Raw genomic sequence first — 12,935 nt, 5'->3', positions numbered from 1 at the left:
TCTACAAAAAATTTAGAGAGGAGGGCCAGGGATATAGCTCATCAGCACAAGGTGTCTTCCTGGCAAGTGTGAGGTTGTGAGTTCGATCCCCAATACCAAAAAAAAAAAAAAAAAAAAAGGAAAGAAAGAAACAAATTTAGAGAGGATCTAGGCCCATTACTCCTCAAACTTGTGAATGAAATAGAAAGGAAAGCAACACTCCCAAATTCATTCCTGGAAGCAAGTATTATCCTGATAACAAAACCAGAGAAGCGGGGGACTGGGGATTTAGCTCAGTGGCATAAGTGTCTGCCTTGCAAGTGTGTGGTCGTGAGTTCAATCCCCAGTACTGATAAAAAAGAAAAAGACAAAAAAAAAAAAAAATAACAGAGAAGGGTCCAATTAAAAAGCAGAAAACTACAGGCTATTTTCCCTAACGATTATAGATACAAAAATCCTCAATAAAATACTGGCACATAGAATGCAGCAAATATCAAGATTATACACCATGACCAAGCAGCATTCATTCCAGGGATTCAGGAATGGCTCAACGTATGCAAATCAATAAATGTAATATACCATATCAACAGAGTAAAGGACAAAAATCACATGATCTTCTCAATAGACGGAGAAAAAGCATTTGACAAAGTCTAACACCCGTTCATGATAAAAACCCTACAGAAAATTGGAATAGTCTTTATCTCAATCTGAGAAAAGCCATCTATAACAAACCAACAGCCAACATCATACTAAACTGGCAAAAACTGAAAGCTTTTACTCTAAAATTGGGAACAAGACAAGGATGTCCACTTTCTCTACTCTGGAAAGACTGGCCAGAGCAATTAGACATGAGAGAGAAAGAAAAGGAATAATGATAGGAAAGGAAAAAGTTAAATTATCATCATTTGCAGATGAAATGATACTCTACGTAGAAGATCCCCAAAACTCCACCAAAAGACTTTTTGATTTAATAATCAGACTCATTAGAGCAGCTGACTACAAAGTAAACACTCAAAAATCAATAGCATTCCTGTTCACAAATAGCAAACTCACTAAGAAATAAATTAGGGAAATAACACCCTTAGCAATAGCATAAAAAATGAAATACTTAAGAATCAATCTAACAAAAGAGGCTGAGGATTTAGCTCAGTGGTTTAAGCGCCTGCCTGGCAAGCACGAGATCATGAGTTCGATCCCTGGTTCAAAAAAAAAAGGCATTTGAGATAGGTATTTCTTAGAAGAAGTACAAATGGCAAAAAAATATATGAAAAAATGTTCAGCATCACTGGTCATTGGAGAAATGCAAATTAAAAACAACACTGAAATGTTATCTCACTCCAGAAAATACGGCTATTATCAGGAATACAACTAATTACAAATGCAGGCAGGGCTTTGGGGAACAAAAGGAGCCCTTCTCCTCTGTTGGTGGGATTGTAGGTTGGTACAACCACTGTGGAAATCAGTGTGGAGATTCCTTTAAAAACTAGGAGTAGTAGTCCTATTTGATGCAACTATTTCCTGTCTGGATCTCTTCCCAGTAGAATTAAAATCATACCACAGTGATATATGCATGCCCACATTTATAGTGGTACTGTTTGTAACTGCTAAATCTTGGAAGCAACCCAAATGCCCAACCAATAAATAGATAAAAATATATTTTTATGTATAGTGGAGTATTATTCATCCATAAAGAGAAATTTGAGACATTTATAGCTAAATGGATGGACCTTGAGACCATAATTATGAATGAAATAAATTGGACACATGTATATAAATATCGCTTGATCTCTGGTGTGAGAAACTGGGAATGTAAATAAGAACATAAATGTACAATAGATATTGTTATATTGGAAGAAGCTGTTCAAAAGGAAATAGGAAATAGAGAATGAGGAGGGGAAAAGGAATGGGAACAAACAAATGTTTTGACATTTACCATTCATCTCACCTTTTTTCTTTATTTTTAGTGGGGGTTTTGTATTTGTTTAAACAGGATATACTATATATTTCAGTATAATCTTGAACTCACCTTGTTGCCCCAACTGGCAACAAACTTACAGCAATCCTTCTGCCTCAGCCTCCCAAGTGTTGAGATTATAGATGTGTACCACTGTGTTTAGCTAGCTCCCTTTTTAACAGCGTGAAATCTTCACTTTCCAAACTCCAACAGGGAAACATGTCTATACTATAGTTTATAGTATATGCCTATACTGATACATGCATACCCATGTTTAACACTGTTTTGAGATGTCTATGTATGTATATTTACAGTAATTTTGCTTTTTCTTGCTTTTTTTTTTTTTTTTTTTGTCTTTTTAAGGCAAGGTTTTGCTTTACAATGTGGGCTGGCTTTGAGCTCACTATGTAGCCTAGGCTGGGCTTGAACGCATGATGATCCTCCTGCATCAGTCTCTAAGTGCTGGGATTACAGGTGCGTGCCACCATGCCCAGCAGTAATTCTAGGCAGCATCTTCTTTTTTTTTTTTTTTTTTTTTTTTTTTTTTTTTTTGTACTGGGGATTGAACTCACAACCTTGTGCTTGCCAGACAAGCGAATTACACCGCTGAGCTAAACCCCCAGCTCCCAGCAGTAATTTTATATCTACCAAGTAATGCCAATTTCCCATTTTAGTAGTGATATAAAGTTTCTTTCTAAATTTATACAAAAATTGAGATGAAGTACAAATAGCCAATAAATACAATAAACAATGTTCAACATCTTTGGTCTTCCGAAAAATGCAAATTAAAATAATGCTGAGATTCCATCTTACTCCAGAAAGAATAGCAGCCATCAGGAAATCAACTAATAACCTGCCAGCGAGGCTGCAAGGGTAGGGCTGAACCCTTCTACGCTGTTGGAAGGAATGCACAGTAGTACACTATGGAGGTCAGTATGGAGATTCCTCAAAAAACTAAAACTAGGAATTCCACTCAACGTAGCTATTCCCCTTCTAGATATCTTCCCAAAAGAATTAAAGATACCATATCACAGTGATACATGCATATCCATGTTTATAGCAGCACAACTCACAATAGTTAAATCTTGGCAACAGCCTATATGTTCATCAATACATGCATGGATAAAGAAAATGTAGTATTTGGGCTGGGGATTTAGCTCAGCGGCATAAGTGCCTGCCTTGCAAGCAGGCAGTCATGAGTTTGATCCCTGTACTGATAAAAAAGGAAAAAGACCAAAAAAAAAGAAAGAAAGAAAATGTAGTATTTGTATGCATAGAGTGGTACTGTGTCATAAAGAAGGATAAATTTCTGTAGGAAAATGGATGCACCTTAAGACTATAATGTTAAAAAAAAGATGGTAATATTAAATGAAATAAATCAAATACATAATCAGATTACATGCTTTTTTATATGAGAAATCAAAGGTATAAATAAATTAAAGAGTAAAGTAGATTATAATAGGAAACAAGAAGATAGATCTTTTGCAAATGGGAAGGGGATCAAGAGATGGCAGGAAGAGGAAGGAAGGAGAGGGGAAGAGCAGGAAAAAAGAACAAGGCTGTGCTGTGTACAGGCGCCAACTTCCCTTGATGAACAGAATCATTATGTGCAGCAAAAATGTACTAATAAAAATTAAAATTTTTAAAGAAAAAATACATTTCTGTAAGAATTGAGTGTTCATCTAAAGAAAAATGGGAAAATTACATTCATATCACCATACACAGAGTACACAGATCTTTTGTTTTTTGTTTTTTGAGACAGGGTCTCACTAGCCCAGGCTGGCCTCAAGAAAGCCTCCTCTTTCAGCCTCCCTATGTATTAAGATCCTGGCCAGGATCCCTAGTCTCCCAAACGAGTATATAGCAAAGGCTTAAATGAAACAAATAGTATGATTTTAGGACTCCCGAAGAATCAAAACTCTCCAACAGAGTTTGAGAGTTTTGGGGGCTGAGACACAGAGCTTCTCTGGGTGCCCCAAAGAGAGGGGATATTGAGGAAAGTGTGGGAGCTGAGCAGGACCTTGAAAGTCACTTCAAAGACTTCTCCAAGTAGTAAATTATGCCAATTTAGGAGAACTGTCTTATCTGCATGATGTCATTTATCGTGAGGTGACTGCAGCTGCAGTCTCCCTCTAGATAACTGGGTGGGAGCCAGAGTGTCCTCAGCTGTGGTTTTACCTTGCTCTTTGAGACATCTCTGGCATCACAGGCCACTACAAGTCTCAGCCAAGACCAGTGATCCATATAGGTTTACTTACTATGAATGCACTGTCCGTCTCAGATGAGGGGACAGACTCACAGATAAACATAGAAACCTTATTAGTTAATTTAAAATCCTTGTTGGCATTACAGCACGTACCACCTTGCCCAGGTGGAGTGTACAGATCTTTTAAAGGGAAGGAGAGGGCCGGGGGTTTAGTTCAGCAGCATAAGCATCTGCCTGGCAAGTGCAAGGTTATGAGTTTAATCTCCAGTACCAAAAAAAAAAAAAGAAAAAGAAAGAAAGAAAGGGAGGGAGAAGCTGAGGTCAAAGGAAATCCCACAGATACATGAGAAGAAAGGTGGATGATGCAGAGAAGCTACCCTAACTTTAAGCTGTATGTCTCTAGGCTACACATGACTGACTGACAGCTCAGGTTATCTCTAGGTGTTAAGTTTTTTGGTTACTTGTGACAATTGCTCAGCAACAACTTCCAATGCTAAATGTTAATGGCTTTGCAGGCCTTAGTTCAGTTCAAAGCTTAACATGCTTGAGTCATTTTCATTTCTCTTTTTACCTCTTACTCTTGTTTTGTCCTGTGTGAGTGTGTGTGTTTGGAGATAGAATCTACGCAGCCCAGGCCAACCTTGAACTATGTACTACAGCCTAGCCTTGAACTTGCAATCCTCCTGCATGCTGGGACTGTGTCATTTTCTTCATGCCTGTGTCAATGCTGATTCCCCTGATGACTTTCCATATTCATTTTGTAATGCCCTTTGTAGAGTTGCTTTTTGCAGCTGGGCTTGGTGGTACATGTTTGTGATCGCAGCACTCAAGAGACTGAAGCAAGAGGATTACCACCAGTTCAAGACCAGTTAACAGTACATAATGAGCTCAAGGACAGCCTACAATATATGGCAAAACTCTATTCTCTCCCCCCAAGAGTTGCTTTTTTCTTTTAGATTTTTGGTGTTTTGTTTGTTTTTGAGTATCGGGGATTGAACTCACAACGTTGTGATTGCCAAGCAGGCACTTATGCCACGGAGCTAAATCCCCAGCCCCTCTTTTAAATTTCATACAGTCATATCAAGTGGCTCATGACCACTGAAACTTTCAGGTAGTCCTTAAAATTCTTGACTTTAAACTTTATGAGATGGCACATTCCTGTAGGTCCAGTAGGAAGGGGATTGCTTGAGGTTCCAAATTCAAGACCAGCCTGGGTGACATAGCAAGCCCTGTCTCAAACAAAACAAAACAGAACAAAAGCCCTCAAATCTTTATTTCTAGATATTGCAGGATGAGCTGAAAGTAACAGCTAATAATGCAATAAAACCTGTCAATCAAATCCCTACTTACCTGTAGTCAAAACAAATTAGCAAAACAAAACAACAACAAACAAATTAGCTTTAGTGGCCTAGAGTTTAGTGGTAGTGCCTGTCAAGCATGTGCAAGGCCCTGGCTTTAAGCCCTAACACCAGAAAATAGCTATTAGCTACATTGATGGATTGACTGATTGATTGAGCATGTTCAACAAGGAAGAATGCACACCAGAGAAATAGGGTTTGGCTTGTGCCAGATAACCAAGGAAGTAGGGAATGCTTTTGCCTGGGACACAATGAAGAAACTAGAACTATTCAATGATTAGGTATTGTAATAATTCTTCTCCAGGAGGCATGAGGATTAGAGGCAGATTTGTTTTGGAAAAGCAGCAGCACTTACTTGTGTCTGAAGAGGAGGATGTTGAGTTATATTTGCAGTACCAGAATGGCCTTGCTCTGTCTTGTTCCAAATACAGCGTGGACTTGTCAGATATTTATTTATAATCTGTGATCATTATTTATGTTCCGTTAGAAGCACGGAGTCTAGCTGCCAGCAGAATAGTTCTTTATTTTCATTTTCTTTCCTTTCTTTCTCTTTCTGTGTGTGTGGTACTAGGGATTGAACTGGGAGATTCACACGAGCTGCTTCCTCAGTCTTTATTTTGAGACAAGTCTAGCTAAGTCATTAAGTGGCCCAGGACGGGCTCAAACCTGTAATTATCCAGCATCAGCCTCCCAGAATTCCATATGCGCTACCAGACCCACCTCATTTTCTTAGCTGAGAGCATTTGTTCTTTTAACTATATGCCAGGCACTGCTCCCAGGGATGAAAAAATAGGCAACACGATGAAGTACCTATCCTTAAAGGAACCTCTGCCCTAGGGAAAGAGAAGCAATATGCAAGTCCACCCTATGACAACAAAGAAAAAAAAGACAAGAGAAGAGACTTTGTGGGAATCTATGAATGGACTATAACACGGGCTTAGGGGCTCCTTTTGGTAAAAATGCCTGACTGTTCATGTGGGCTTACCGATGCCCAATGGGCAGGAAAACCTTGGCATGTCCACCTTTCTTTGTAGCTGTCCCCTTCATTACATTGCGTTTTGAGTCAGTTTTCTACTCAGCTCTGCACATGGACGTGTTAATCACATAAGGAATATCTGTTTAAAAACTTGTGAGTGTGGTGGTAAAGGCCTGTGATCCCAGGGATATAGGGTCCAAATAATATAGGAAATAAAATAAATTTAACTTTTAGCCTGCTAGATGCCCAATATGCCAAGTTCATGTTCCCCCAAATTGAAGAATGAATTTTGAGGAACAATGGAGGTTCAGAGCAGGAAATTTTGAGGAAAAGACATTACTGAGAGAGACAAGAAGGGGCCCAGAAAGTAGGTTACCAACAAGCCCACTTCTTGGAGGAAGTTTTATAGAGCAAAATCATGAAGTGAGTACAATGTGGAACGAAACTATGATTCACCAATAAGATTACAAGTATAGCTGCTGACGCAATATTGATCCAGTGGGGACTCAAGTTACGTAGCCAGTGTAAGTGGAAAGAACAAGGATCTCTTTTGGAAGAGATGAGTCACGAGTTCCTGGTCACTTATCTGGGTGGCTGATATCTAGACTTTACTGGACCAGGCAATATCAATTATAGTACATTGCTTATCCCTCAAAGAAGTATGTTGGTCTAGCCATTCCATTTTTATCCCAAGGCCTGGTCTTCAATGCGTACACCTCCAGCCACAGTTGTATGTGTAAATTCTTATCTTCTGCACTAAGTCATTTAAAGGCCTAGGTTGGTCTGACTACTTATAATATTTCTACCTAACTTAGTGATATAGGGGAATGAAACTCCCAACCTACCATATGTCCGTAAGTGTTCATGTTCTCTAAAATTGAAGAATGAATTTTAGAAACAATGGAGGTTGTTGTAGTCAGAGGTTGTGCAGGGAACAATTAAAATCAGGACATGGAAATGTTAATATTCTTTTTATGATGGTCACCCAGAGTTAACACAAAGAAATGCAGGAAATCTATCCACAACATCAGAGACAGAATGTTTAGCAAAGGGCCTGAATCCCATAGCAATGTCCCACATGAGTCCAGATGCAGACCCAAAACTCATGACAATGTCTCCCATGAGTCCAACTGAAGTTCTAGAGCCCACAAGGACTCACACCAGTCTCTTTTATGGATCCGTGCTGGGAAGGCCCAAAGGTCAGCGCTCAAAGACAGGAAGTCCACGCCAGCAGGGTGAAGAAGCTGTGCTGATAGGTTGAGGTTTCTACGCTGGAGCCGAGAAGTCACACTCATAACAAAGACCAGGACTGTCCTGAAAAGCACCATAGCCATCCTCAGCGACATGGAGGCCCTAAGCTCCTCCAATGACAAGCACAGTCGAGTACCTGCCAGGAAGCCAGTGTGACGAGTTCATCCTGGAGACCAAGTGGCACATGTCTTCCCCTCTGGAGCCAGGAGATAATGCTTGATGTGAGGACCAGAGGTTCTCCAGGAGAACCAACGGCTCAAACAGCAACTCGTAGGAGAACCCACAATGCCTCAACATCTCAACGCAACAACTTCTTCTCCATGTCTCTTTACGCTGGCAACTTTCCTCAGCTAGAACATCTACACTCAGCGCCATGCTGATGTAATCCAGCTGGCGTTAAGTTGACCACCAGTTCTTAATCCATAATAGAGGTTAAGAGCAGAATATATTTATTAAGAAAGCTTCTGTCTGAGAAAGAAACAGCAGGAGTCCTGAGTGGGTTGCCAAAGACTGTCTTTTCTAGGGACTAGTAAAATCATGGGGTGAGATGGTTTCAAGGTGGAGAAAACTGGGAACTCACAAGGCAGATGGGCATAAGGTTGGACTGAACTATAGTTAGTCAATAAGATTAATTGTTCAGGTAAAATTGATTAAATTGGGGAGAAAGTGGGCATTCTTAGAGAGCAGTGACTTCTCCATAGGAAGTTGGAATGGTGACTCCTGACTTCCTCAGGATGACAGGGAACTATTTAGAATATCAGTTCTGAGGATGTGGATGCATTTGCTTGATCTTTTGTCTTGAGGCCTGGCCCACAGCAGGAGGTGTCTGTCTCCCCCATAGTTGAAAGGTGTTTTGGGCTTTTGCACTCACTCCTTCGAGGACCTAGCCCAGTCTCACTGCCTATAGTATTTCTAACTAACTCAGCTGCCTGTAACAATGAGATCCTCCGGCTAAGAGGGAGCAATCGCCCTATTGAGGCCATGAGGCTGCCTCTCTAACCACGAACAAGCTTCTCATGGAAACCAAATCCCCATTTAAGGAATAAGGACTTCTCCAGAGATACCTCACAGAATAAGAAACGAAATCATCACTGAGCTGGGTCTGAGGTTCTGGATGCTAAAATAAGGAACTAAAAAAAAACCACTCTTTGTGAAGCATTCACTGATTCCCATTTTGGAGAAAAATTTTTCAAGATGGTCAGTAAGAGGCATAGGAAAGGTTTAGGGTCCACTTAAGAGTAGAGCGCAGGTGGCCAGAGAAATGAGGGACATTACAGTTTGGGACTGGGAACATTTCTGCTCCTCTTGAAGGGCTGGAAACCTCAGGAAAATGTAGTCCATCCCCAGAAGGGTACTAGCCTTTTCTACAGGTATGGGCTTTTTAAAAATTTAATAGGTAATTCAAGCATTGTTTGGGTTTGCTCAACCTGCTCTTTTATCTTAGGGTCAGCTTCTCAAGCCAATTTACAGACTTTTAGTATTTTTGAGGACTTTTGGTGTGATGGCTCTGGTAGAGGAAGAGCCTGTGTGTGTGTGTGTGTGTGTGTGTGTGTGTATGGGGGATCACACTCATGACCTAGTGCTTGGCAGGGCAGCATTTATGTCACTAAGCTAAATCCTTGGTGCCAAGAGACCAAATTTAACCAAGGGAAGCTGACATGACTCACTTTTGATTACACTGGCTAAGACCCATAAGTTGCAGTCTTCTGTAAAGTACACTTTTTAGTTATTTGCTTGCCTTTTCTATCTTTTATTTCTCCTATCCTGCCTCTAGATGATCAACCAGATCAGTTTGACCCAGAGTATAAATAAGATGCATAACTGTCAACCCACCTCAATTTTTCTCTGTTTAAACCTAACACTCCTCAGTATCGTCTAAGAAAGGACTAAGGATATCTAGTCACCTTTCTCTTTCCAATTTAGCTACACAGATGAAATTCTTTTCGTACTGTTACAGGCAGTTAAACATATTATAGGCAGTCAGACAGGGTAAGGTCCTTGAGGGAGCCAGTGCAGAAGACCATAGAAGACTACAGCAAGTGTAGGGGAGACAGACACCTCCCACTGTGGGCCAGACCTCAAGACAAAAGATCAAACAAATCACCTTGAGGAAGCCAGGAATCACCATCCCAACTGCCTACAGGAAGTCAGTGCTGTTTAAGCACATCTACTTGGTATGTGACTCCTTTCCCCATTTGTCCCCAATTTAACCAACTTTACCTGAACAATTAATCTTATTGGTTGACCATAGTTCTGTCCTACTTTATGCCTACCTTGTGAGTTCCCATTTTGGACCCATCTCACCCTGTGGTTTTGCTCTATAAAAGTCCCTAGAAAAGACAAGAGTCTTTGGCAACCCACTCAGGACCCCATCTGTCTTTCTCTCAGATAGAAGCTTTCTTTTTTTTTTTTTCGTCTTTTTCATTTTTATCGGTACCAAGGATCGAACTCACAACCGCCTGCTTGCAAGGCAGGTGCTTATGCCGCTGAGCTAAATCCCCAGCCCCAATAGAAGCTTTCTTTCCCTCAATAAATACATTGTGTTCTTAATCTCCATTGTTTCTAAAATTCATTTTTTGATTTTAGAGAAGACAAACTTGTACCAGACATAAAGTAGGTCAGAAATTTCGTTCCCCTATATCAGTACTTCATCATTACATGTTCCACTTACTTTTTAGGACAAGTGACTAAGCCCAATTTGTTGGGATACCCTAGAGGACAGGTCTTCGGGGGATGAGATAGAGGAGCAGAGACTGGAAAGAAGAAAAACAGTCCATAGGGATATTTGGAGGAAGTGTTCACAACAAAAGTGAAGGCCTTGAGGCAAAAGTGCCCAGGATTTAAAAACCACAAAGCAGGGAAGGGAACAAACTGGTTTTCTGCCCCCTTGAGACCCTAGATTTCAGCCTTAGCAACACAAAAAGAAAAGAAAACACAAACCTCAAGGCCAGTGTGGTCAAAGCACAGACACAAGGAAAAATGGTGAAAAGTATACTTAGATTTCTATCCCAGATGCGTTTCACATAGGGGCCAGTTGACTGCAATAAAAAGTCTAACTTTGGGGCTGGGGATTTAGCTCAGCGGCATAAGCACCTGCCTTGCAAGCAGGCAGTTGTGAGTTCGATCCCTGGTACCGATAAAAATGAAAAAGACAAAAGAAAAGTCTAACTTTACTGTAATTTTAAATGTAGAGCCACTGAAAAGCTTTGAGAAGAACAGAGTTGTATTTCTACTTAAAAAATTAATTTTGTGGTACTGAGGATCAATCCAAAGAAGGCTGATCTATATCTCCAGTTCTTTTAAAATTTTTTATGTGACAGGGACTCTCACACTTGTCAATAGATGTAAACTGACACTCCTGGTTGTACTTTTTTGTTTTTGTTTTATTTGTTTTTTTGAGACAAGGTCTTCAGGCTGGTCTTGAATATGCAGTGATCCTCCTGCCTCCGCCTCCCAATTGCTGAGATTATGGGTATGAGCTACCACACCAGGTTTGCATTTACATTTTTTCCATTCTGGAAAAAAAAAAGGATCACTTTTGGCTGCTGGTGGGTGTGCTCATAGGCAGAGGGGGCGGTTGCTGGGATTAAGAGCAGAAGCAAAAGTAGGGCTGGGCAATTTATTGAAACCCTGTCCCAAAGTAAAAAAAAAAATTAAAAGGATGGCAATATAGCTCAGTTGGAGAGTACCCCTGGGTTTTACACCCAGTACCCTCTTCAAAATAAAAAAAAGTAACATTGCTATATACATAGCTTCAAAATAGCACTATATCTAAACTGTACCAACAACCCATGTTGGCACATGCCTATAATCCCAGCACTCTGGAAAGCTAAAGCAGAAGGGTTGCAAATTGGAGTCTAGCCTGGGCAATTTAGTGCAAGCTGTCTCAAAATAATTTTTAAAAGGGCTGGGAGCCAGGGATATAGCTCAGTGGCACAGCGCCTGCCTGGCAAGCCCGAGGTCCTGAGTTCGATTTCTGATATCAAAAGGGGGGGGGGCGGGTATTGGGATGTAGCTCAGTGTCAAGGCTTTTTGTTTAATCCCTAGTGTAACAAAAATAAAAAAACCAAACCAAAACCCTGTATCTACAGCCTCAACTATTCTAGACCCTGTCACAGTAGTCTATGCTATAGGTGTATCATAATTTATTTACTCGGTCCACTACTGATGGACACTTTGGCTGGTCTCAGTCCTCTTGTTTTTACAAACGGTGGTAAGGAACACCTTTGCCGCCAAATTCGAGCAGACCTGCAAGATTATTCTTACAAGTGTAATCATTGATCATAAATTATTTCTCACACTGAAATTAACTCTGGTGATCCAATTCTTACCCAAAGAAACAAATTTATTGGCTCCCTGTCACAACACTCCAGATTATAAGAAGAATCCGCCAACCCTTGCACATCGATTTTCCAGTCATTGAACATTCGCGCCATGGCAAACTTCCGCCTGGCGCTGTGGCAAGCGTCTTCAGGCTGAAGGGCCTTCTCCTCCCCAAACTTTCTCGGGTTATAAGAGAGGAACTGGGACTGGAGGTTTAGCTCAGCGGCATAAGCACCTGCCTTGCAAGCAGGCGGTCGTGAGTTCGATCCCCGGTACCGATAAAAATGAAAAAGACAAAAAAAAAAAAAAAAAAAAAAAAAAGAGAGAGAGAGGAACTGAGGTACAAGGAGACACAAGTCCTGCTGGCCACGCTGGCCTTCTTTTGCCACCCTTACCGAGCCAAGTTGAGTGCTGTCAAACCCTAAGCAACAGATCCCTCTGCGCTCAGGACTCCGACTCCATCCCTCCCTCCACCTCCGCCAGTTCCCAGGCTGCGGAAGGGACCGCAAATCCTCCTGGTCCCATCCGAGCCGCCGTAGCGCGAGCGCCGCGGGAGTTCGGCAGCCCAGGTCTCCAAGGCAACGGCTCAGCTGCCAGTTGCGGGCGCCAGGCGGCCCCCAGGAGGCGCCGAGCGCCGGTTGCCCCGGCACGGCGAGAAGGCGAGTCAGTGAGACTGCAGGTGAGCGGGGGCCAACGGGCAGTCGCGGCCCAGATGCGCCCCGACTGGCGTCAATTCTTCGCCGCGGACGCGGGTTTGGGCCGCGGGAGACCCCAGGGAAGGACGCAGGGGCCAGGTCACCTCTGTCGCGCGCGCCGGGGGTGGCGTCCCCTTTGCCCTTTGCCCTCGCCCCGGGTTTGGGTGGAAGGTGCTGTAGGCTGTTGATTGTA

The 12,935-nt window shown here is 41.7% G+C and overlaps 1 protein-coding gene and 1 long non-coding RNA gene across 4 annotated transcripts in view; one reads left to right on the top strand and one right to left on the bottom strand.

Annotated features, from left to right (window-relative positions):
• Window positions 1-7,431: 7,431 nt before the first annotated feature.
• Window positions 7,432-12,566, bottom strand: LOC134475992 (uncharacterized). The gene is made up of 2 exons (XR_010047369.1): window positions 12,443-12,566; window positions 7,432-7,920 (listed from the first exon to the last, which is right to left on the bottom strand). It is a non-coding gene; the product is annotated as an uncharacterized LOC134475992 (long non-coding RNA).
• Window positions 12,567-12,586: 20 nt separating this feature from the next.
• Pkig (cAMP-dependent protein kinase inhibitor gamma) overlaps window positions 12,587-12,935 on the top strand; it is a 99,016-nt gene continuing 98,667 nt past the window's right edge. For 2 of the 3 annotated variants that reach the window (XM_063248291.1, XM_013150341.3), the window contains exon 1: window positions 12,590-12,726. The gene's annotated coding sequence lies outside the window, so the exon portion shown is untranslated. Of the gene's footprint in view, window positions 12,727-12,935 lie in introns of all 3 variants that reach the window. The other variant, XM_003467674.5, reaches the window with a different exon arrangement.

Source organism: Cavia porcellus, unplaced genomic scaffold (genome assembly GCF_034190915.1).
Source record: "Cavia porcellus strain 051 isolate PalLab524CR breed Dunkin Hartley unplaced genomic scaffold, mCavPor4.1 scaffold_5, whole genome shotgun sequence".
NCBI classification, from domain to species: Eukaryota; Metazoa; Chordata; class Mammalia; order Rodentia; family Caviidae; genus Cavia; species Cavia porcellus.
The sequence above is the reverse complement of the archived record's forward strand: the minus strand, read 5'-3'. Positions and strand labels throughout refer to the sequence as shown.